Source organism: Grampus griseus, assembly GCF_964374135.1.
Source record: "Grampus griseus genome assembly, chromosome: 10".
Lineage (NCBI taxonomy): Eukaryota > Metazoa > Chordata > Mammalia > Artiodactyla > Delphinidae > Grampus > Grampus griseus.
Window position 1 is genome coordinate 52921636 of NC_139004.1, and position 26800 is coordinate 52948435.

Consider the following 26800-nt stretch of genomic DNA (forward strand, 5'->3'; position numbering starts at 1 on the left):
TTTTATCTTTCAAGTTATAAATATTCTAAAATGTTAACACCATCTTATTTTTGTGCTTTTTTTCCCCTTTCTTCCTAGAATATTTTCCTTCTTGGATATAGTAACTTTGTGCCGATGTGCACAGATTTCCAAGGTAGAGTATTAACCAAATTTGTAATCAAGAAATACAAGTTTTATTAGAATGAGGATAAGTTCAAGTTAAAAATTAAAATGTCATCTTTTATATGTAACATAACACAATGTTACCATAATTCCACATTTGATTATCAGCTTAATGTCTATCATGAATAAACATTTGGAAATAATAAAGGTTGAATCAAGACTTTCCTTAACAGTCGCAATAAATATATCTTTTTCACCCTAATCTCTCCCAACCTCCCAGGCTTGGAATATCTTAGCCCTGGATGGAAGCAACTGGCAAAGAATAGACCTTTTTAACTTTCAGACAGATGTAGAGGTAAGTTAACCTTGTTTTAGACAAAAGACTTTTTTAAAAGATAAGTAAACTGCTCACTCTTTCCTGCCTTTTTATTTTGCTGCATTTAGATTTAATATGAAGGTGCCAAGGTGGAATAGAGAGGAAAAAAACCTGGAAGATATTTGCATACTTCAAGACCAAAATTCTGTTTGCATTTTACTTTTATCAGTAACAGACGTTTACTTTTCCCCCTTGATCATGTTTATAATCTAAGTTTTACCACTCAGCTTTTCAAAGCCTCACACCTGTATCATTAACACCTGGTTCAATGCTTATCTTAGGAGACTCTTGACAAATATTTATTGATCTGAAAACTCCATTGAGAATTCTAATTCAGCATCAGGAATGGAGAAATGGCAGAAGCAGGGACTCGGGAATGAGGCTGGAATTATGAGATATAACTACAGCTCAGCCACTTAAGACATTTACTCTCTTAGTGCCTCAGTTATATTATTTATAAAATGAAGAAGTGAAATAATCCTTAGAGCCTTTATAATTCCAGGATTCTGGTGTATTTATCTGGAAATATGTAAATATCCTCATTTAAGAGTGGTAAACCAGGTCAAATGAGAAAAGTTTATTTTAAAACAACTTTAATATTAAATACCAATTTATAACCAAAAAGAAACAGGGAAGTAATAAAGAGCATTGTACATAGTAATTGTTGGGAGTGCTGTTTTAAGGGTCTGGGGATGTTGAAGTTCATTATCTACCCAATGTTAGTAAAACCTTATTGATTTCTAGTTTAGCCAACTCAGTTACAATTGTATTTTTTTTTTTTTTTTTTTTTGCGGTACGCGGGTCTCTCACTGCTGTGGCCTCTCCCATTGCGGAGCACAGGCTCCGGACGCGCAGGCTCAGCGGCCATGGCTCACGGGCCCAGCCGCTCTGCGGCATGTGGGATCTTCCCGGACTGGGGCACGAACCCGTGTCCCCTGCATCGGCAGGCAGACTCTCAACCACTGCGCCACCAGGGAAGCCCTGGAATTGTATTTTAATTCAGTTACTCACATAGCATGTTTATCACTTGTTTTTATTGAAGTAAATTCTTTGTATCTTTTTTAATGGATAAGGAAATGAATGTGTTTAACAGTGAGATGGGCCCAAACAATTTCCTGTGACTCACTTAAGCTGGTGTTACCTACAAGAACTGATGGCCAGTGGTGGAGGCCCATCACCTCCTTCTCTAGGTTACTTGCTGCTTGCCAGGCTCTGGTCCCATCTCAAACCAGTGGAGCAGAATCCCCTACAGGAGGTGGGGCTGAGCACAGTATTTCCCACTGCTCAGGTTGCTGTGCTCTGAGCTTGGAAGCTGTCAGGGGCCTCAGGGCTTCTCATGCTCCCTGGAAAGATAAGCTGTAGCTCCTGGCTTGGACTCTGGTCCCTGAATCAGGAATTCTTTAATGCTCTTTCCAGATTTCACGATTGCAACAGTGCCCTACCCAAACATGCTGACATGTAATTCCCCTTCAAACTGATAATCTGTAGTTCGTGGTTCATTGTGTTACTTAGTGATGTTGAGGAGAACATTAAACTCCAAAAATTGTGGTCATTTCTTCTGGCCAAAGAGTCATTGTTTTAAAAAAAATTTGTAAAAAAATTTTTTTCTGTGGTTTTTTAATTGTCTCCTCAGTTTTCTTTGATGATTTTTCCAAACTACAACTTTCTGGAATGCACATAAAAAACTTTTAAATTCAGATATTAAAAAATACTATTTCAGGACTTTCCTGGTGGTCCAGTGGTTAAGACTCCATGCGGGTTTGATCCCTGGTCAGGGAGCTAAGATCCTGCAAGCCGTGCAGTGCAGTGCGGTCAAAAAAAAAAAATTCTATTTTAAGTAAATGTCATTACCTTGTGCATTATTTGATTTCACAATTTTAGCTGACTGCTGACTACAGCTATATAAACACATTGCAGAAGTACTTGAGTACTTCTACCAACGACAGACCAGTTTATGGTTTACCAGTTACGTAGAGAACTACATGTGAAAAATATAGTCTAATACTATTTAGTTACCCCTTTGGGCTACCACTTTGAGTCCAGGTTGATTCTGAACCAAGTGTGGGGCCTCCCATAGACACTAACAGGACCCTCTGGATGCTTATACTGGGAAGCATCCCATGGATAAACTCATGGTCTCAAATTCATTTCTTCGGGACGAAAGTGGTGATTTATGGATCTGTTGAGAGAATAGAAAAGGTGCCAAGGATCAGGACTAAGAGTATTTACTGTGTGCCGGGCACTCTTCTGAGCACTTTTTGTATATTAATTAATTTAATCTTCTCAAAAACACCATGTTGAAGAAACTGAGGCACAAAAAGTTTGAGTAACTTACCTGAGGTCCCTCACCTAGTAAGAAGAGAGAGTAGGTACCTTGAACAGTGGGTTTCATGACTTGAATTTCAAAGAAAAGGCAGAATAGCACATGCAGGTGACTAATGTGCATTGGGCCTCTCCTTGAGCATCACTCTCTCCTAAGTAAACATCAGGTTTCCCTGATGTTTAGGCATTTTCCATGCCTTTAAAAGTTGAACATTTTGTTGTTAGTCTTCATGGTCATTAAAGATTCTGTGAGGCCAAAAATGAGAAATAACCAAGTAGTATGTTATCTAAAACTCATAAGTCCAAGGGTCTCTCCATTAGGCCTTATTTTTCTGTAAAGCCCTTCTTTCTAAAATGCATACCTACAACATACTATCTAATAGATGTTACACAGTGTCATTTGCATTTGAAAAGGATTTACTCATTTTTTTCTCTTAGTTGGAAACAGTGGAACAGAAAATTCTGAATGTAATTTTTTTATTCCAGTACAAAAACTTTTACTCCAAAAAAGGAAGAATAGGAAGTTTGTATAAACGTGACTAACATGGAATGGAGAAGATAGATGGTGTGCTCTATTTGTAGACATTGGTGTGGAGTTGTTTTTGCTGTTTTATTTAGTACTTAAATATTTATCTTGGATTTCCAAGTCATAATGTTTTTCCTCCCACTGACAGAAATTTATTTTACAGGTGTCTGGAGTGTTGGTTCAAAAACTAATATTTATTTTTTATTTTGGTACGCGGGCCTCTCACTGTTGTGGGCTCTCCCGTTGTGGAGCACAGGCTCCGGACACGCAGGCTCAGCAGCCATGGCTCACGGGCCCAGCCGCTCCGCGGCATGTGGGATCTTCCCGGACCGGGGCACGAACCCGTGTCCCCTGCATCGGCAGGCGGACTCTCAACCACTGCGCCACCAGGGAAGCCCCAAAAACTAATTATTAACTTAGATAAGACTCAAGAAAGCATAGATAAAGTCACCAGCAATATCAGAGTTTGGATTTTCAACTGAATTAAGTTATTAGCCAGATATAATATGTGTGAGCCCTGCTTCTGTGATACTGTGGTTTGATGTGTCCTAGTGAATTCTTAGTGCTTAGAGTTCAGTGTCAAGATTGCTGTTTTATAAAGTGAGGATAATAAGTATTAAAAATGAAACAAAATGGCCTTTTCAATGTTTTCTCCCTTGTGGAGGTGGTAATTGTGCAGAACATACAGCTTTTAGAGTCAGTGAAACCTGTTATAAACCCCAATTCTACTACTCACTAAAGTGTAACCTTGGCAATTTAACCATTTAATTTCTTTATTTGAAAAATGAAGATAATGGATCCAATCTGTATTAGTCAGGATTCTCCAGAAAAACAGAACCAATAAGATACGTGTGTACTATTTACAATAGCCAGGACATGGAAGCAACCTAAGTGTCCATCGACAGATGAATGGATAAAGATGTGGCACATACATACAATGGAATATTACTCAGCCATAAAAAGAAACGAAACTGAGTTATTTGTAGTGATGTGGATGGACCTAAAGACTGTCATACAAAGTGAAGTAAGTCAGAAAGAGAAAAACAAATACCGTATTCACACACATATGTATGGAATCTAAAAAAAAAAAAGGTTCTGAAGAACCTAGGGGCAGGACAAGAATAAAGACACAGATGTAGAGAATGGACTTGAGGACACAGGGAGGGGGAAGGGTAACCTGGGACAAAGTGAGAGAGTGGCATTGACATATATACACTACCAAATGTAAAATAGATAGCTAGTGGGAAGCAGCCGAACAGCACAGGGAGATCAGCTCAGTGCTTTGTGTCCACCTAGAGGGGTGGGATAGGGAGGGTAGGAGGGAGACGCAAGAGGGAGGGGATATGGGGATATATATATATATATACGTATAGCTGATTCACTTTGTTATGCAGCAGAAACTAATACAACATTGTAAAGCAATTATACTCCAATAAAGATGTTAAAAAAAGTGTATATTAATATAGACATAGAGATTTATTATAAGGAATTGGGTCATGTGATTATGGAGGCTGAGAAGTCCCAAGATCTGCAGTCAGCAAGCTGGAGGCCCCGGAGAGCTGATATGTAGCTCCAGTCTGAGTCAGAAGGCCTGTGAACCAGCAGAGCCAGTGGTGTAAATTTCAGTCTGAAAGTTGGCAGGTTCAAGATCCAAGAGGAGTTGATGTTTCAGTCCAAGTCCACGGCCAGAAAAGACCAATGTCAGCAGTCAGGCAGGAGTTCTCTCTTAATCAGCCTTTTTTGTTCTATTCATGTCTTCAGTTGATTGGATGAGGCCCACCCACACTAGGGAGGGCAATCTGCTTTACTCAGTTTACTGATTCAAGTGCTAATCTCATCCAGAAACCCTTACAGACACAGCCACAATAATGTTTGGCCAAATGTCTGGGCACCCTGTGTCGCAGTCAAGCTGACACATAAAATTAATCATAAGTTCACCCTTTGTCAACTTGGCACCCATAGGCATGTCCTTTAACCATACTTAATTTCCAAATAAAGATGATAACAAAGATCATAATTCCACCTAATATGATACAGCTATCCAGCGTACAACCCGAAAGACACTCAGGCTTTCCTCAGAAGAGGAGGTAAAGTCCTAGAGTCAATTTCACTCTTCTTGATATTCTATGCCTTAAATACTTTGATGTAGAATTGACAGTACTTAAATACTTACGATATAAAGTCAGTACATGTTGTGTCACATGATAAGGGGATAAGAGAGGGAAAAAATACATATTTGTACCACACACACATGCATTCATAATAAAATAGGGAGAAAATACTTATGACAATTATAGTCCTAATTTCTGTAACTGGTCATGTGGTCAGAGTTGGTATTTATAACTACCTTCTGCTTCCCATTCTGTATTCTCTTTGTCTTCAGCAAGCACCTCAGCTGGTCGTGGTTCCTTACCTGGTAGAGTGACCCAAACCGTCATTCCTGAAGCCATGAGTAGTCTCCTTGGATTGGCTTTTAGTTTTCCATTGACTTTAATCAGAGGGCATATTAATACTAAGAGATATCCTAAGGGATTTCCTGTATTCCATACATAGACTCTTCCTTACTTCAGTGTGGAGCAGTAGTCCATGTGGTTGTTGTGAATATTAAATGAGCCATAGCAGGTACAAGAAAGTGTTAAAATCATGCCTGAAAAAGTAGAAGTGCTTAATCAGTGTTCATTTTCTTTTTTCCTCCCCTAATGTATCTGCCAGTACCAGCCAAAGTTCCCATTTTTAAAGCAAATGTGTTTAAATAGGGGATTGCTAAGAAGAATGAGGAGTAGGTTTTATGATACATCTTCAAATTTTTAGAGTGGTAATGTTTAGCTTAAATAGAATTTCTTTTTTTGAGCAACATTGTTTTATATCTCTGTGTTCCCAGCACAGCAGTGTTCCCAAAAAGCTTGACCTCAGAAAGCCTTGTAATTGATGGAGTAGCCATGAGCCCTGGCTAGGGAAGGCCTAACTCCAGAGTCAAGGCTTTCAAAAAATAGTGTGTGATTTAAAAAAAATACTTAATGTTTTCATTGAAAACATTTTTTCGGTGCTTGTAGCCCCTTTATACACTAGGAGCAGAAGTGGGATGTTGGAGGAATGTTCCAAAATACCTTCTATTACACCTGGAAATACATATTCAGTTCCTAAATTTCAGGTTATTTTGCTGTTAGATAAGCAGCATGAAACAAGATTTTTTCCAACTTTCTCCACTGAAGGGTCGAGTGGTGGAAAACATCTCAAAGCGATGCGGTGGATTCCTGAGGAAGCTCAGCTTGCGAGGTTGCATTGGCGTTGGAGATTCCTCCTTGAAGTAAGTCAGTCCACCGTGACTCACTCTGTCGTGGCAGCTTGTAGCTGACATTTTCATCAGCAAAAATAAACCAAGCATATTATTTGCTTTTCTTCTGTTAAAATCTTTCTATGGTAATTTGCATAGAGTAGTGAGAATATCATGATTTTGGAGCCAACAGGCCTGACCTAGAAAGCGAGCTCCAGTGTTGTCAGGGATGTGACCTTGGGACAAACACTTTGTTGTCAGTTCTGTCTTTTGCAAAGAGAAGGCAGTTATAGCTCTTTCATGAGAATGTCCTGGGTATCACATGAAATAACACATATGTAGTACCTGGCACATAATCATATTATGATATTAGTTCACCTCTCTTCCTTTCTTCACTTTCCCATCTTCCTAGGTTCCTTCTCATAATTGTGGCTACCTTCTTGTATAAATTATACTAATTAACAAAATAATTCTTTCAAAAAATTCCTTAGCATAGCCTGGGATTTTGCTTAACCATCATGGGTTGTGATTATCACATTCATTTAATAATAGTTTGTAATAGTTGGATATACCCTATGCAACCAAATGCTTGCCCACCTCTTACTGGATAGCCATTATTGGAAATGTTATCACTCCACTGTTAAGGACATGTGCTTTGAGCTTTTCTGGAGACAGGACATAATTAATACCTTTATGTCTTTATCCTTGTGGGCTCTTGTATTGGTTGAGGTTGGCTAAATTAGGACACGCACTGCCCCTAGAATCTTGGAGCGGACTACCTCTTGGAGACTTAAGCATATGACAGTATAATCAGTTCCACACCTCCAGTAAGAATGTGCAGTGTACAGTAATTTCAGACAGTAGAATTTGTAATTGAAACATCTGCACCATTGCTAAGAAAATCAATTCATAATATCAATATCTTTTAAGGATCAAAACATTCCCTCTGTTATGCAACACAGGGTTTGCTTTTTTTAATCAATTCAGGTCATCAGAATTTTCTGATACTTCAAAAGCTTTGTAAACCAGTGGAATAGATTGATTCTGCTTTAACAGGAAGCTTAAATGTACCGAATAGGTCCTAAGACGACTTGTAATAGAGAACATAAATCTAATAGTGGTTCCATTAAAGAAACTAAAATAAGTGTGAAGATATGGATTGTCAGTGAGGAATATCAAAGAAACACATTCTCATCTTGGCACTTGGAATAGAGCCAAGATGAGGAAAAAACTATCCTATAAAGTGAAACTATATCAAAACTATGCTGTAAAGCTAAGACTGTTATTGGTTTACCATAAATTTTAGAGCAGAAATCTATGTTAATATCTATATAAATTTTTAATACGTGAGGCCAGATTACTGTGAGAAATAATGATAAGCATAATCACAGAATCATGATTCAGAGAGCCCCGGCAAGCAGGGGCTACTCTTCGTTGCAGTGCACGGGCTTCTCATTGTAGTGGCTTCTCGTTGTGGAGCACGGGCTCTAGGAGCGCGCGCTTCAGTAGTTGTGGCTCGCAGGCTCAGTAGTTGTGGTGCATAGGCTTAGTTGCTCTGCGGCATGTGGGATCCGTGTCCCCTGCATTGGCAAGCAGATTCTTAACCACTGCGCCACCAGGGAAGCCCTCAGTGCCTTTTAAAAAAAATTTTTATTGGCGTATATTTAGTTTAAATATAGTGTTAGTTTCAGGTGTACAGCAGAGTGATTGAGTTATACATATATTCATTCTTTTTCAGATTCTTTACCCATACAGGTTATTACAGAATAATGAGTAGAGTTCCCTGTGCTATATAGTAGGTCCTTGTTGGTTATCTATTTTATATACAGTAGTGTGTGTACGTTAATCCCAAGCTTCTAATTTATCCCTCCTCTCCACATTTCCCCTTTGGTAACCATAACTTTGTTTTTGAAATCTGTGAGTCTGTTTCTGTTTTGTAAATAAGTTCATGTACCATTTTTTTTTGTTAGATTCCACATATGAGTGATACCATGTGATACTTGTCTTTGTCTGTCTTACTTCACTTAGTATGATAATCTCTAGCTCCATCCATGTTGCTGCAAATGGCTTATTTCATTCATTTTTATGGCTGAGTAATATTTCATTGTATATATGTACTACATCTTCTTTATCCATTCCTCTGTCGATGGACATTTAGGTTGCTTCCGTGTCTTGGCTATTGTAAATAGTGCTGCCATGAACATTGGGGTCCATGTATCTTTTCTAATTATGGTTTTCTCCAGATATATGCCCAGGAGTGGGATTACTGGGTCATATGGTAGCTCTATATTTAGTTTTTTAAGGAACCTCTATACTGTTCTTCATAGTGGTTGTACCAATTTACATTCCCACCAACAGTGTAGGAGGGTTCCCTTTTCTCCATACCCTCTCCAGCATTCCTTATTTGTAGACTTTTTTATTATGGCCATTCTGACCACTGTGAGGTGATACCTCGTTGAGGTTTTGATTTGCATTTCTCTGATAATTAGTGATGTGAGCATCTTTCCATGTGGTTTTTGGCCATGTATATGTTTTCTTTGGAGAAATGTCTATTTAAGTCTTATGCGAATTTTTTGATTGTAATGTTTGTTTGTTTTTTGTTTTGTTTTGGGTTTTTTTTGTGGTACGCAGGCCTCTCACTGTTGTGGCCTCTCCCGTTGTGGAGCAACAGGCTTCGGACGCGCAGGCTCAGCGGCCATGGCTCATGGGCACAGCCGCTCCGTGGCATGTGGGATCTTCCCGGATCAGGGCACAAACCCATGTCCCCTGCATCAGCAGGCGGACTCTCAACCACTGCGCCACCAGGGAAGCCCTGTTTTTTTTTTTAATATTGAATTGTATGAGCTGTTTGTATATTTTGGAAATTAATCCCTTGTTGGTCACATCGTTTGCGAATTTTCACCCATTCCATAGGTGGTTTTTTCGTTTTGTTCATGGTTTCCTTTGCTATGCAAAAGCTTATAAGTTTGATTAGGCCCCATTTGTTTATTTTTGCTTTTACTTCTTTTTTTTTTTTTTTGCGGTACGCAAGCCTCTCACTGTTGTGGCCTCTCCCGTTGCGGAGCACAGGCTCTAGACGCGTAGGGTCAGCAGCCATGGCTCACAGGCCTAACCGCTCTGCGGCATGTGGGATCTTCCTGGACTGGGGCACGAACCTGTGTCCCCTGCATCAGCAGGCGGACTCTCAACCACTGCGCCACCAGGGAAGCCCTGCTTTTACTTCTTTTGCTTTGGGAAAATTATCTGAGAAAGTATTGCTACAGTTTATGTCAGAGAATGTTTTGCCTATGCTCTTTTCTAGGAATTTTATGGTGTCATGTCTTATATTTAAGTCTTTAAGCCATTTTGAGTTTATGCATGGTGTGAGGGAGTGTTCTAACTTCACTGATTTACATGCAGCTGTCCAGCTTCCCAACACCACTTGCTGAAGAGAGTGTCTTTTCCCCGTTGTATATTCTTGCTTCCTTGGTCGTAGATTAATTGACTGTGGGTATATGGGTTTACTTCTGGGCTCTCTATTCTGTTCCAGTGATCTCTATGTCTGTTTTTGTGCCAGTACCACACTGTTTTGATTGCTGTATCTCTGTACTATAGCCTGAAGTCTGGAAGGGTTATGCTTCTGCTTCCAGCATTGTTCTTTTTCCTCAGGATTGCTTTGGCAATTCTGGGTCTGTTGTGGTTCCATATAATTTTTAGGATTATTCTAGTTCTGTGAAAAATGTCATGGGTATTTTGATAGGGATTGCATTAAATCTGTAGATTGCTTTGGGTAGTATGGCCATTTTAACAGTATTAATTCTTCCAATCCAAGAGCATGGGATATCTTTCCATTTCTTTGAATTATCTTCAGTTTCCTTTATTAATGTTTTATAGTTTTCAGCATATAGGTTTTTCACCTTCTTGGCCAAGTTTATTCCTAGGTTGTTTTTTTTTGATGCAATTTTAAATGGAATTTTTTTAGTTTACTTTCTCTTTTTGGTATTTCATTGTTAGTGTAAAGAAATGCAGCAGATTTCTGTATATTTATCTTGTATCCTGCTACCTTGCTGAATTCATTTATTAGTTCTAATAGTTTTTATGTGGCGACTTTAAGCTTCTCTACATAGAGCATCATGTCATCTGCAAATAGTGACGGTTTTACCTCTTCCACTCCAATTTGGATACCTTTTGTTTCTTGTCTCATTGCTGTGGCTAGGACTTCCAATACTATGTTGAGTAGAAGTGAGAGTGGGCATCCTTGTCTTGTTCCTGAATTTAGCAAGAAGTCTTTCAGCTTTTCACCATTGAGTATTATGTTGGCTGTGGGTTTGTCATAAATGGTCTTTATTTTGTTGAGATATGTTCCCCGTATACCCACTTTGGTAAGAGTGTTTTATCATGAACGATGCTGAATTTTGCCAAATGCTTTTTCTGCATCTTTTGAGATGATCATGTGGCTTTTGTCTTTTGTTGATGTGGTGTATCACGTTAATTGATTTGCATATTTTGAACCATCCTTGTAACTCTGGAATGAATCCAACTTGATCATGGTATATAATCCTTTTTATGTGTTGTTGGATTTGGTTCGCTAATATCTTGTTGAGGATTTTTGCATCTATATTCATCAAAGATACTGGCCTGTAATTTTCTTGCATAGTGTCTTTGTCTGGTTTTAGTATCAGGGTGATGGTGACTGCATAGAATGACTTTGGGAGTGTTCTCGTCTGTCTTTTGGAAGAGTTTGAGAAGGATCAGCATAAGTTCTTCTTTGTATGATTGGTAGAGTTCCCCAGTGAAGCCATCCAGTCATGGCCTTTAGTTTACAGGGAGGGTTTTTTGTTGTTGTTGTTTTAAATTACAGATTCTATTTCATTTCTGTTGGTCTGTTCAAATTATCTGTCTCTTGACTCAGTTTTGACAGGCTGCATATTTTAAGAAACTTGTCCATTTCTTCTAGGTTGTTGAATTTGTTGGCATCTAACTGTTCATAGTATTCTCTTATGATTTTTTCTGTTTATGTGGTATCAGTTCTTATTTCTCCTCTTTCATTTCTTATTTTGTTTATTTGGGTCCACTCTTTTTCTTCTTGGTGACTGGCTAGAGTTTTATTGATTTTTAAAAAATCTTCTCAAAAAACCAGCTCTTGGTTTTATTGATCTTTTCTATTTCTTTAGAAAAAAATTTTTTTCCCTTGTGATGAGAACTCTTTTTAAAAAAATTTATATTTATTTTGGCTGTGCTGGGTCTTAGTTGTGGCATGCGGGGCCTTAGTTGTGGCATGCGCACTCCTAGCTGCGGCATGCGGACTCTTAGTTGCGGCATGCATGTGGGATCTAGTTCCCCATCCAGGGATCAAACCCAGGCCCCCTGCATTGGGAGTGTGGAGTCTTAACCACTGGACCACCAGGGAAGTCCCTGATCTTTTCTATTTCTTAAAAAATCTGTATTGTATTTATTTCCTCTCTGATCTTTGTTATTTCCTTCCTTCTCCTGACTTTGGGTTTTTGTCTGTTCTTTTTAAAATTCTTTTAGGTGGTAGTCTAGTTTGCTTATATGAGATTTTTTTGTTTCTTGAGGAAGGCCTATATCACTATGAACTTCCCTCTTAGAACTGCTTTTGCTGTGTCACATAGATTTTGTAGGTCGTGCTTTCATTTTCTTTTGTCTCAAGGTATTTTCTGATTTCTTTATCTTATTGTTGACCCACTTTTTTTAGTAGCATGTCATTTAATCTCCATATATTTGTTCATTTATTTTTTCTTTCAGTGGTTGAATTCTAGTTTCTGGTTGTGGTCAGAAAAGATGCTTGAAATAATTTCTGTCTTCTTAAATTTGTTGAGGCTTTTATTGGTGACCTAGTATGTAATCTATCCTAGAGAATATTCCATGCACACTTGAAAAGAATGTGTATTCCTTTGGGTGCGTGTGTGTGTAGTATCCTGTAGATAGCAATTAAGTTCTACTGTTCTGTTGTGTTATTTAGGACCTCTGTTTCCTTACTGATTTTCTGTCTGGATGGTCTGTCCATTGATGTCAGGGGTGTTAAAGTCTCCTACTATTATTGTATTATTGTCCATTTCTCCCCTTATGTCAGTTAGTATTTTATGTATCTAGGTGCTCCTGTGTTGGGTACATTTATGTTAAAGAGTGTAATATCTTCTTGTATTGAACCCTTTATCATTATATAATGTCCTTCTTTGTCTTTCTTTATGGCCTTTGTTTTAAAGTCTATTTTGTTTGAAATGAGTATGCTACCCCCACTTTCTTGTCATTTCCATTTGTATGAAATATCTTTTTCCATCCCCTCACTTTCACTCTGTGTGTGTCTTTTGCCCTGAAGTGAGTCTCTTGTAGGCAGCGTCTTGTAGGTTCTTACATTTTATCCAGTCTGCCACTGTATGTCTTTTGATTGGAGCATTTAGCCCATTGACATTTAAAGTAATTATTAATAGGTATGTATTTATTGCCATTTTAATTCCTGTTTTCCAGTTTTTGTAGTTCTTCTTTGTTCATTTCTTTTGTGGTTTTATGTTCTTCTTTTGTAGCATGCTTGAGTTCCTTTCTTTTTGTTTTTTGTCGAATCTCCTGTATATTTTTGATTTGTGTTTACCCTGGAGTTCAAGTATGCTGACCCATAACTATATCTACTTGCTTTAAACTAATAGTCATACAAGTTCAAACACATTCTAAAAGATTTACTTTTTAATTTTAATTTAATTTTTTTGGCTGCGCTGTGCAGCATGCAGGATCTTAGTTCCTGGACTAGGGATCAAACCTGTGCGCCCTGGCTTGGAAGTGTGGAGTCCGAACAACTGGACCGCCAGGGAATTCCCAAGATTTACATTTTTATACTCCCCTCCCCCACATTTTGTGATTTCGATGTCCTATTTTACATCTTAATGCTTATTCTTTTACTATTTATTGTATTTATAATTGCGTCTACAAAATTTTTTGATTGTTTTTTAATCTATGTACTAATCTATTTAAGTGATCTTCAATCTTTTTGTATATTTGCCTTTCCTATTGTGATTTTCTCTTTTGTTTAGCTTTCTTGCTTCTCTATTTAGAGAAGATCCTTTATAATATTTCTTTTAGAGTAGGCTTAGTATTGTGAATTCTTTCAGTTTTTGCTTGTCTGGGAAATTCTTTATCTCTCCTTCTATTCTAAATGATAAGCTTGGTCAGTAGAGTATCCTAGGTTGCAGGTTTTTCCCTTTCAGGATTTTGCATATATCATGCCATTCTCTTCTGGCCTGCAATGTTTCTGCTAGAAATCAACTGATAGCCTTATGGGGGTTCCTTTGTAAATGACTCTTTTGTTTTTCTCTTGCTATCTTTAGAATCCTCTGTTTAACTTTTGCCATTTTAATTGTATGTATTGGTGTGGGTCTGTTTGGGTCCATCTTGTTTGGGACCCTCTGTGCTTTCTGGATATCTGTTTCCTTCTTTAGGTTTGGGAAGTTTTCAGCCATAGTTTCTTTCTTTTTTTTAATTGAAGTATAGTTGATTTACAATGTGCCAATCTCTGCTGTACAGCAAGGTAACTCAGTTATACATACATATATATGTATGTGTATATATATATATTTTAATATTCTTTTCTTTTTTTAAAATATTCTTTTCTGTTATGGTTTATCCCAGGAGATTGGATATAGTTCCCTGTGCTATACAGTAGGACCTTGTTGTTTATCCATTCTAAGTGTAATAGTTTGCATCTACCAACCCCACATTTCCAGTCCATCCCTCTCCCTCTCCCCATCCCCCTTGGCAACCACAAGTCTGATCTCTATGTCTGTGAGTCTGTTTCTGTTTTATAGATAGGTTCATTTGTGCCACATTTTAGATTCCACATATAAGTGATATCATATGGTATTTGTTTTTCTGACTTACTTCACTTAGTATGATAATCTCTATTACATCTATGTTGCTGCAGATGGCATTATTTCATTCTTTTTTATGGCTGAGTAGTAGTCCATTGTCTATATGTACCATGTCTTCTTTAGCCATTCATCTGTTGATGGACATTTAGGTTGTTTCCATGTCTTGGCTATTGTGAATAATGCTGCTATGAATATAGGGGTGCATGTGCCTTTTTGAATTACAGTTTCCTGTGGGTATGCCCAGGAGTAGGATTGCTGGATCATATAGTAATTTGATTTTTAGTTTTCTGAGGAACCTCTATACTGTTTTCCATAGTGGCTGCCCCAACTTACATTCCCACCGACAGTGTAAGAGGGTTCCCTTTCTCCACACCCTCTCCACCATTTGTTATTTGTAGACTTTTTAATGATGGCCATTCTGACTGGTGTGAGGTGGTACCTCATTGTAGTTTTGATTTTCATTTCTCTAATAATTTGTGATGTTGAGCATCTTTTCATGTGCCTGCTAGCCATCTGTATGTCTTCTTTGGAGAAATGTCTGTTAAGGTCTACTGCCTATTTTTTGATTAGGTTGTTTGTTTTTTTTTGTTGTTAAGTGTATGAACTGTTGTATATTTTGGAGATTAAGCCCTTGATGATTGCATCATTTGCAAATATTTTCTCCCATTCTGTAGGTTGTCTTTTTTTTTTTTTTTGCTGTGCTAAAGCTTGTAAGTTTGATTCAGTCCCATTTGTTTATTTTTGTTTTTATTTCTATCGCCTTGCAAGACTGACCTAAGAAAACATTTATGTCAGAGAATGTTTTGCTTATGCTCTTGGTGAGCCTGGCCAGAAGTTTTATGGTGTCATGTCTTATGTTTAAATCTTTAAGGCATTTTGAGTTTATTTTTGTGCATAACGTGAGGGTGTGTTCTAACTTCATTGATTTACGTTCACCTGTCTAACTTTCCCAGCACCACTTGCTGAAGAGACTTGCTTTTTCACATTTTATATTCTTGCCTCCTTTGTCAAAGATTAATTGGCCATAGGTGTGTGGATTTATTTCTGGTCTCTCTGTTCTGTTCCATTGATCCATATGTCTGTTTTTATACCAGTACCATGCTGTTTTGATTACCGTAGCTTTGTAGTATAGTCTGAAGTCTGGAAGAGGTATGCCTCCTGCTTTTTTTTTTCTTTCCCCCTCAGGATCGCTTTGGCAATTCTGGGTCTTTTATGGTTCCATATAAATTTTTGGATTATTTGTCTAGTTCTGTGAAAAATGTCATTGGTAATTTGATAGGGATTGCATTAAATCTGTAAATTGCTTTGGGTAGTATGGCCATTTTAATAATATTTATTCTTCCAGTCCAAGAACATAGGATATCTTCCATTTCTTTGAATCCTCTTTAATTTCCTTTATTATGTTTTATAGTTCTCAGTGTATAAGTTTTATATAGTTCTCAGTGTATAAGTCTTTCACCTCCTTGGTCAAATTTATTCCTAGGTATTTTTTTTTTTTGGTGTGATTTTAAAAGGTTTTTTTTTTTTTTTTTACATTCCCTTTCTGATATTTCATTGTTAGTGTAAAGAAATGCAACCGATTTCTGAGTGCTAATGTTGTATCCTGCTACTTTGCTGAATTCATTTATTAGATCTAGTAGTTTTTGTGTGGAGTCTTTAGGGTTTTCTATATATAGTATCATGTCATCTGTATATAGTGACAATTTTATCTCTTCCCTTCGAATTTGGATACTTTTTGTTTCATCTTCTTGTCTGATTGCTGTGGCTAGGACTTCCATTACTATGCTGAATAGAAGTGGTGAGAGTGGGCATCCTGGTTCCAGATTTTAGCAGGAAGACTATCAGCTTTTCACTGTTGAGTATTATATTGGCTGTGGGTTTGTCGTAAATAGCTTTTATTATGTTGAGATATGTTCCTGGTATACCCACTTTGGTAAGAGTTTCGTTTTTTAAAAAATTTATTTATTTATTTATTTATTTTTGGCTGTGTTGGGTCTTTGTTGCTGTGCGCGGGCTTTCTCTAGTTGTGGCAAGCGGGGAGTATTCTTTGTTGCAGTGCGTGGGCTTCTCATTGTGGTGACTTCTCTCGTTGTGGAGCACGGGCTCAAGGCACGCAGGCTTCAGTAGTTGTGGCACGCGGGCTCAATGGTTGTGGCTCACAGGGTCTAGAGCACAGGCTCAGTAGTTGTGGCGCATGGGCTTAGTTGCTCTGCGGCATGTGGGATCTTGGCGGACCAGGAATCGAACCCGTGTCCCCTTCACTGGCAGGTGGATTCTCAACGACTGCACCACCAGGGAAGCCCCTGGTAAGAGTTTTTATCATGAATGGATGTTGAATTTTGTCAAATGCTTTTTCCTCATCTATTGAGATGATCATGTGGTTTTTGATTTTTTTTGTTGTTGTTAATGTGTATTACATTGATTGATTTGCATATGTTGAACCATCCTTGTGAACTTGGGATGAATCCCACTTGGTTGTGGTGTATGATTTTTTGTGTGTGTTGTTGAATTTGGTTTGCTAATATTTTGTTGAGGATTTTTTTCTTTTTTTGGTGATACTTTGTCTGGTTTTGGTATCAGGGTGATGGTGGCTTCATCACAAGTCTTTGGGAGTGTTCCCTCCTCTTAAGTCTTTTTGAAGAGTTTGAGAAGAATCGGTATAAATTCTTCTTTGTATGTTTGGTAGAATTTGCCTGTGAAGCCATCTGGTCCTGGACTTTCCTTTGTAGTGAGGTGTTTTTTTTTTTATTACAGATTCTATTTCAGTCCTAGTGATTGGTCTGTTCAAATTATCTGTTTCTTCTTGATTAAATTTTTATGGGCTGTATGTTTCTAGAAAGTTGTCCATTTCTTCTAGGTTGTCAAATTTGTTGGCATATAATTGTTCATAGTATTCTCTTATGAGTTTTTTGTACTTCTGAAGTATCAGTCGAGCTTTCTTCTTTTTCATTTGTTATTTTGTTTATTTGGGTTCTCTCTCTTTTCTTCTTGGTGAGCCTGGCCAGAGGTTTGTTAATTTTGTTTACCCATTCAAAGAACCAGCTCTTGGTTTTATTGATTTTTTAATCTATATTTTATTTATTTCCTCCCTGATCTTTATTATTTCCTTCTTTCTGCTGACTTTATGTTTTGTTTGTTCTTCTTTTTCTAATTCTTTTAGGTGGTAGGTTAGGTTGTTTATTTTAGATTTTTCTTGTTTTTTGAGGAAGGCCTGTATCTCTATGAATTTCCCTCTAATAACTGCTTTTCCTGCATCCCACAGATTTTGTGTGGTTGTGTTTTTATTGTCATTTGTCTCAAGGTATTTTAATTTCCTTTTTGATTTCCTCGTTGATCCATTGGTTTTTTAGTAGCATGTTGTTTAGTCTCCATGTAATCATTTTTTTCTCATTTCTTTTCCTGTGGTTGATTTCTTTTCTTTCTTTTTTTTTGTTGTTTTGAGGTTAATTTGTGCCTTTATTTGCCAGTATAATTTAACTACAGTGGCCTGCAAACTGTTCTGATCTAAAAAATACATTTTACATCACAGTCCAACAAACACACATACATATATAATATGTATACTTAAAAGTGAAAGAAATGTTTTGCCAAAAAGGTCTACCCTGAGTGTTAATTTTTTTTTTGAGACTTTTTTTAACGCAGTTTTGGTTTACAACAAAATTGACAGGAAGGTACAGAAATTCCCCATATACCCAGTCCCCTCACATGCGTAGCCATTATCAACAGAGGGGTACTTTTTTAAAAAAAACAAAAAAAAACAGGGATGAACTGCATTGACACATCATACCCACCAAAGTCCACAGTTCACCTTAGGGTTCACTTTAATGAAGTGAATAATGTTGCACATTCTATTTTGGACAAAAAGTATAATGACATATATCCATCATTATGTCATTCAAAGTATTTTCACTGCTCATAAAAACTTATACGCTTTGTGTATTCATCTCCCAAACTCCTGGCGACTGTTGATCTTTTTATTGTCTCCATAGTTTTGCCTTTTCCGGAATGGCATATAGTTCAAATCTATTGTGCTTTTTTCTTTCTCCTTGAAAAGAGAGGTTCAAAGCCTTTATGTTTATAAGACCACTCGTGACCTGCCCATACATGAACCACGGCTCTAGGTGGCAAACTCCCCCACTAAATACTGTAGCTTTTCTTCCAGTTTTGAGCCCTGTCCCACTGGTCCTGCCCAGCAGCCACATGGAGGTGCAGGGGAACACATGTTTGGTATTTGTTCATAGGAAGGCCACAAGTTTTGTGCCCCTTGTCACAATGAAACCTGTGGTCGAGTTCTAGTTTCATGCCATTGTGGTCAGAGAAGAGTCTTGAAATAATTTTTTTCTTTTTTTTTTAAGGGTGAGAGGCTTGTCTTTTTTTAAAAAAAAAAATATATACATTTATTTATTTATTTGGTTGTGTCGGGTCTTGGTTGTGGCAGGCGGACTCCTTAGTTGTGGCTCACCAGCTCCTTAGCTGAGGCACATGGGCTCCTTAGTTGTAGCATACAAACTCTTAGTTGCGCCACGCATGTGGGATCTAGTTCCTGGACCAGGGATCGAACCCAGGCCCCCTGCATTGGGAGCGTGGAGTCTTAACCACTGCGCCACCAGAGAAGTCCCTTGAAATAATTTCTATACTCTTAAATCTGTTGAGGTTAGTTTTGTGCCTTAGTATGTGGTCAGTCCATATGCACTTGAAAAGAATGTGTTCTGTTTTTTGTTTGTTTGTTTTTGGATGTAATGTCCTGAAAATATCAATTAAGTCTATCTGTTCTGTTGTATCATTTAGGACTTCTGTTGCCTTATTGATTTTCTGTCTAGAAGATCTGTCCATTGATGTGAGTGGGGTGTTAAAGTCTCCTACTGTTATTGAATTCCTGTCAGTTTCTCCTTTTATGTCTGTTAGTATTTGTTTTATGTATTTGTATGCTCCTATATTAGGTGCATATATGTTGACAAGTGTAAAATCCTCTTCTTGTGTTGGTCCTTTTATCAGCATGGAGTGTCCTTCCTTATCTTTCTTTATAGCCTTTGCTTTAAAGTCTATTTTGTCTGATATGAATATTGTAACTCCCTCTTGCTTGTTATTTCCGTTTGCATGAAATATCTTTTTCCATCCCCTCACTTTTTTTTTGTGGTACGCGGGCCTCTCACTGTTGTGGCCTCTCCCGTTGCGGAGCACAGGCTCCGGACATGCAGGCCCAGCGGCCATGGCTCACGGGCCTAGCCACTCCGCGGCATGTAGGATCTTCCCGGACCAGGGCACGAACCCGTGTCCCCTGCATCGGCAGGCGAACTCTCAACCACTGCACCACCAGGGAAGCCTATGCTGTCTGCTGTTTTGATTGGGTAATTTCCATTATTCTATCTTCCAGATCACTTATTCTTTCCTCTGCATTATTTATTCTGCCATTCAGTGCCTTTAGCTCAGTTTTCATCTTGGCAAATGAGTTTTCTCATTTTTCTTGGCTCCTCCTCATAGTTTCTAGTTCCTTTTTACAGTAATGTGCATTTCTGTCAGTAGCCTTTCTTGATTCCTTCAGTATTTTCATTTGTTCCTTTTTGAACTCAGTGTCTGTTAGACTGAAGAGGTCTGTTTCATTGTTTGTTCCTTCAGGGGAATTCTCTGGGTCTTTTAACTGGGAATCGTTCCTCTCCTTCATTTTGCTTATATTTCTCTTACTTTGTGAGTTTAGGAGAAACAATTATCTACTGTAGTCACGGCGGGCTGTTTATATGCAGGAGCCTCCCTGCATAGCTTGTGTAGGTTCAATATTTTTTTGCTGTGAGGGCTGTTTTTGGTTTGGATGCTTGCTGTCTCTTTCCTCCACGTGTGCTGGTTGTTATCCCCTTGATAGGGGGTGTGCAGGTGCATGTTCCATTCATGCTTCCAGGAAGGCAGGGACAGTGCTTGGCTCTTGGTCGCGGGACCCTTGGTGGCAGCGGTGGCGGGCTGCATTCGCTCCTAGGGAGGGGAGGGCAGTGGTTGGCACTGGGTTGCGGTACCCTCAGCGGTGGTCGTGGTTGTTCCCAGGGAGTTGGGGGCAGGAGTTGGTGCCTGGTCACGGGACCCTCTGTGGCAGTGGCGGTCTGCGCCTGCCTCTGGGGTCTGAGATGGCAGTGCGGTGGCTCACACCAGCCCCTGGAGCTCGTGTAGGTGGTGCCCTGCTGCCTGAGGGAGCTCATGGAGAAAGAACCTCCTATGGTGGCCTGCCCTTTGAGTGCTCCCCAACAGTTGTGCCCTGCCTCTCTGGTGGGCCCAGGCCTCGTCCCATACTCCGTTGGTTGTGTCTCACCACACCCTAGCCCCCTCAGGGTGTCTCCATGCAGCCAGCCCCAGTCCTCTCCTCCAGATTTGACCTCCGAAGCCTGAGCCTCTGCACCCAGCCTCTCCGGCCCCAGCAGATGAGCGTCTCAGGCCAGGGAGTGCTGGGCAGCACTGACCTTCTGCGCAGGTCTCTCTCCACTTTGCCCTCTGCAAACCAATTGCTGCGTTCTTCTCCAAGGTTCTGAAGCTCCCCCTCTGTCCCAGCTGATCTCAGTGAAGGGACTTCCCAGTGTGTGGAAACCTTTCCTCTTTCACAGCTCCCTCCCAGGGGTGCAGGTCGCGTCTCGATTTTTTCTCTCTTTTTTTTTTTCTTTTGCCTTACCCAGGTACATGGGGAGTTTCTTGCCTTTTTGGAAGTCTGAGGTCTTCTGCCAGCGTTCAGTAGATGTTCTGTGAGAACTGTTCCACATGTAGATGTATTTGTGGGAGAAGGTGAGCTCCATGTCCTACTCCTCCAACATCTTGATCCAATCTCCCATAATTTCTTTAAATACATTTTCTATCCCCCTCTCTTCCTTTTCTCCTTCCAGAACCCCTATTATGTGTAGGTTGGCATGCTTTATATTATCCCATAGATCTTGTATGTTGCTTTCAGTTTTTTTCATTTGTCTTTCTGTCTGCTCTTCTATTGGGTGATTTCCGTTATTCTGTTTTCCAGATCACTTATTTATTCTTCTGTGTCTTTTAGTCTGCTCTCCATTGTTTCTAGATTGGTTTTTCTCAACAATTGAATTGTCTACTTTTGAGTGGTTCATCTTTATAGTTTCTAGTTCCTTGTTACAGTGACCTTGCTATATATTTCTATTGCTAATCCTTCTTGATTCCTTTATCTTTTTTGTTATCTCCTTTTTGAATTTGGGGTCTAATAGACATTATTTGTTCTTTCAGGAGATTTCTGTCACTGTTTAATTGGTAGTAGTTCCTCTGCTTTTTCATTTTACTTAACTTTCTTTGTCTCTGTGAATTTAGGAGAAACATCTACTGTGGTTTTGAAGGGCTGTTTTTATGTGGGAGCATCAGTGTGTAGACAGTTTGTGTCCAGTGTCTTTGGTGTGAGGGCTGGTTTTGGTATGGATGCCAGCCACATCTTTCCTCAGAGTGTGCTGGGTGGTATACCCTTGATAGGGTACAAACACAGATAGGGGCTGTGTTTGGTGGTGTAGTGTATTGAACTTGTGCTGGATGTGAGGCGGGGCTTTCTGTTTGCTGCATCGTTGTCACTACCCTGTCGAGGGCAGGGTCTGCTCCCTGGATGTTGGAGTAGGAGCTCTGAGGGTCAGGTTTGATCAGGCTCCATTGTCCTTGAGGGCATGTCCTGCGCCAAAGGAGCTTATTGCTGAAGCAGGTGAGCCTGTGTGGTCACAGCAAACCTGTGTACAACCTGTGTACCACCTGTGTAGGCATCGGCAGTCCCACTCTGAAGCAGCCCAAGGTTGCATCCCTTTCTCTGTTGTGTTTATCCCAGATCTAGCGCAAGGCCATGGTGTGGAGTAGGCTGGGGCTCGGGGCCAGGGCATTGTGGCTGCAGGAATTGAGGTGGCTGTGCTGCCACCTGAGATCTGGGCTGCCTCTGTGGTAGTCTTCTCACAGCACCTGTCTGCCCCAGGTCTAGGGCTAAGCTAGAGGTGGAGCCCTTGGGTGGAGTCAGAGTGCTCTTGCTGGAAAATGAAATGCTGCATGCATACTGCTGCCCAGGGCCTGTCTGCCTGGGATGCAGCACTTAGCTGTTGCACATTCTTGGAGTGCTCCCCAGTGTGCACACATACAGTGTCTGCCACAGCTAGACTCGCTGCCCTATGTGAATGTTGACAGTGGTATCTGCCGCTCTGCCTGGATCACACCCTAGGTGTGTGTCTGCATAGCTAGACTGAATCTTTGCCCAGATCTCACACCAGGCTGTGGCGTGGAGTGAGCAGGGCCGAGGTGTTCTCCCCTTCAGGTTGGGAAGTGCAGCAAGGCAGCAGCCGCCAGTGCAAGGCTCTCTCCGCCCTGATTGTTAGCAAGCCAGAACGTGCACACTCCTCACAAGTAGAGACTAGGCTACTCCAGCCCTTCTGTGCCTCAGTGGATTCCCAGCAGGCAAGGGGGCTTGTCTTCTTTTGCAAGACCCCAGGCCTGGGATGCCCAGATTGTGAGTCGACTTGCTCCCTCCCCAGGGCAAGGGTCCACCGGTGTGGACTTTCTCTTCCTTTCAGATCCTTCCCAGGGGTACAGATCCCGACCTGATGCCCTCCCCCCACCCTGTGCCCCCTGCCATTTTTTTGGTCCTACCCAGTTACATGGAGATTTTTCTTGCAGCTTTGGTTGTTTAGGAGTTGTGCCAGTTTCTAGTTCGTTTTCTGTGAGAATTTTTCCTCATGTAGACGTATTTTTGATGTGTTCATGGGGGAGATGAGCTCCACATCCTCCTACTCTGCTATCTTGATCCCCTTCTTCCTACATTGGTTGATGTTTGAATGTTAAACCAACCTTCCACCCTTCAGATAAGTCCCTCTTGAGTTGTCATGTACTGTATTTTTAACATGTTGTTGGATCCTGTTTGCTAAAGTTTTGTTAAAATTTTTTACCTCTGTGTTTGTGAGGGATATTGTTCTGTGGTTTACTTGTGATATTTTTGTCTGGTTTAGGTATCAAGGTACTACTGGCCTTTATAGAATGAGTTGAAATGTGTTTTCTCCTCTTCACTTTTTTTGGAAAAGTTTATGTAGAATTTGTATTGTTTTTCTTAAATGTTTGGTAGAATTCACCATTGAGGCCAGCTGGGCCTGCATGTTTCTTTTGTGAAAGGGTTTTAACTGCAAATTCTATTTTTCTAATATATATAGAACTGTCCAGGTTTTCTATTCCTTCTTGAGTAAGCTTTGGTGTAGTTTTTACCTTTCAAAGATTTTGTCCATTTCACCTAAGTTCTAGAACTTTTGGCATAAAGTTGTGAGTAATACCCTCTTACTATCATTTTAATATCTGTAACATCTGTAGTGAAAGTTCCTCTCTTTATTCTTGATTTGGGTAATTTTGTTTGTTTGGTTTTTTTACTGTATGAAAATAGTTGCCACGTCTAATAAAAATCACAATGATTGTATAGTGCCTATTGCAATATATATATTCTTTGAATTTTTTACTGACATCGATACCAATTTTTAAAGAGTAAAGATGAGTAAATTTCTCTGATATTGGTAATTTTTGTCTTTTTTTCCTGGTCAGTCTACCTAGGGGTTTATTAATTTTATTGATATTCTCAAAGAACCAGCTTTGGATGTCGTTGATTTTTTTCATTGTTTTTATGTTTTCTACTTCATTGATTTCTTCTCTGGTCTCTATTATTTACTTTATTTTGGGTTTCATGTGGTCTTCTTTTTTCTAGTTTCTTAATGTGGAAGCTCCTTCTTGTAACATATATATATATATATTTAAATTAATTATTTTTGGCTGCATTGGGTCTTCATTGCTGCGCACAGGCTTTTCTCTAGTTGCAGCGAGTGGGGGCTACTCTTCATTGCAGTGCGTGGGCTTCTCACTGCGGTGGCTTCTCTGGTGGAGCACGGGCTCTAGGTGCACACACTTCAGTAGTTGTGGCTTGCAGGCTCCAGAGCACAGGCTCAGTAGTTTTGCGTGGGCTTAGTTGCTCCACAGCATGTGGGATCTTCCTGGACCAGGGCTCAAACCCATGTCCCCTGCATTGGCAGGCAGACTCTCAACCACTGCGCCACCAGGGAAGCCCATAGGTTGAGTATTTTTTATGATTACATTTTATATCTTTTTTTTTTTTGCCTAGTAGCTATAACTCATTATTTTGTAATCTTAGTGGTTATTTTTGAGTTTATAGTGTAGATTTTAAAGTGATTTTAGTCAATCCTAAAATTATATTACATCATACTTCCATTTTCCTTTGCTCAGCCTTCATGCTGTTATTGCCATACACTTTAAAATTCCAAATATGGTATGAAATCCACACTAGATTGTTAGTATTTTTGTTTTAACAGTCAATTATTTTTATTTTTTTATTTTTTTTGCGGTACGCGGGCCTCTCACTGTTGTGGCCTCTCCCGTTGCGGAGCACAGGCTCCGGACGCGCAGGCTCAGCGGCCATGGCTCACGGGCCCAGCCGCTCTGCGGCATGTGGGATCTTCCCGGACTGGGGCATGAACCCGCGTCCCCTGCATCGGCAGGCGGACTCTCAACCACTGCGCCACCAGGGAAGCCCAACAGTCAATTATTTTTAAAGAGATTTAAATAATTAAAAAATTGGCTCTCTATACTCAAGTGGTTACTATTTCCAGTATCCTTCATTTCTTTGTGTATACACAAATTTTCATCCTATGTCATTTTTTTTTTCTGCTTGGAGAATGTTCTTTAAGATTTCTTGCACTGCATATCTGATGAATTTTTTCAGCACTTATGCCTGAAAAAATCTTTATTTTCCCTTCAGTTTTGAAAAATATTTTTGCTGAATATAGAATTCTGTGTTGACAGTTTTTTGTTTTCAGTATTTTAAAGATGCTACTCCTCTGTTTTCTTTTTTGTTATCAGTGAGAAATCTTCTGTCACCCTTATTTTATTCCTCTGTATTAGGCATATCTTTTTTCTCTGGGTGCTTTTAATGTTTTTTCTGTCACTGGTTTTGACCAATTTGGTTAAGCTATGCCTTGGTGGATTTTCCTTCATGTTTCTTGTGCTTGGAATTTTTTGAGTTTCTTGGACTTGTAGGTTTATAATTGTCATAAAACTTTTGACCTTTATTTCTTCAGATTTTTTCCCCCCGCCCCACTCTCCCATTCTTTAGGGACTCCACTTGCACGTTCATTAGGTTGTTTGAAGCTGTCCCACAGTTCTTTCATGCTCTGTTCTTTTTTTCTTGTTTTCTTTCCATATTTCATTTTGGATACTTTCTCCTGCTGTGTCTTTAAGTTCACTAATCTTTTCTTCCTCAATGTCTCATCTGCTGTTAATCCCACCCAGTAAATTTTCATCTCAGCCATTGTGGTTTTCATATTTAAAAGTTTAATTTGTATCTTTGTATATCTTTCATGTCTCTATATAACGTGTTTAATAAACATAACATGTTTAATAAACATGAGATGTTTAATGTAACATCTTCACTCCAGCTTCATAGAACTGTATTCTACAGAACATAGTTATGATAACTTTTAATGCCTTTGTCTGCTATTTCTAGTTTCTGGGTCAGCTTTGATAGATTGAATTTCCTCCTCATTATGGATATATTTTTCCCTCTTCTTTGAATGGGTGGTAATTTTTTGTTCAGTGCCAGACATTGTGAATGTTACTTTGGGTGCAGAATATTTTTGTATTCCTATAAATATACTTGAGTTTTGTTCTGAGATGCAGTTGAGTTACTTGGACATAGTTCCTTTGAGATTTTTTTTTTTTTTTTAATTTGTTGGGTTGGACCAAAGCAGTGGTTAGTCTAGGGATAATTGTACTCCACTCCTGAAGCAAGACGCTTCTCAGTACTCTACCCAGTGCCCCACAAATTATGACATTTTTCACTGTTGTCTGGTGGGAATGGGTACTTACTATTCATGGCCCTGGGTGAGCTCTGGCTGCTGTCCCCTCTAATGCTGCTTGTTGAGTCTTTCCCTGGCTTTGGGTAACTTCCTCACATGCACACTCTGACTAGTACTCTACTGAATTCCTGAGGGGAACGCTCTGCAGATCTCTGACATTTTCTCCATTCTTGTACTCTTCTCTGATACCTCTGATTGCCTTGCTCAGACTTTTGGCTGTATATCCTCAGCTCAGGGAGTCCACCAGGCTCCAGCTGAGTTCCCTTTCCCTGTAGCGTAGCAGAGCGGAAGTAACAGGTAAGAGTGACATCTGGTTTGAGGCCAGGTTTTGGAGACGTAGGGGTATGCATGGAAGCATCAGGATTCAATCCTATAAGATACTGCAGAAGCCATATTTCAGGAAAATGCAGATGACCTGAGCCAGTCCTTGCTGAATATGTTAAGGAATAAGTGGTGAGTAAGGGATGTTTAATTTTCTGCTTCTGGCCT

The 26800-nt window shown here is 39.5% G+C and overlaps 1 protein-coding gene across 1 annotated transcript in view; it reads left to right on the forward strand.

Annotated features, from left to right (window-relative positions):
* Positions 1-26800, forward strand: part of FBXL2 (F-box and leucine rich repeat protein 2) — a gene marked incomplete at both ends in the record, with an annotated part of 61168 nt that overhangs the window by 20804 nt on the left and 13564 nt on the right. The gene's annotated exons all lie outside the window — the stretch shown is intronic.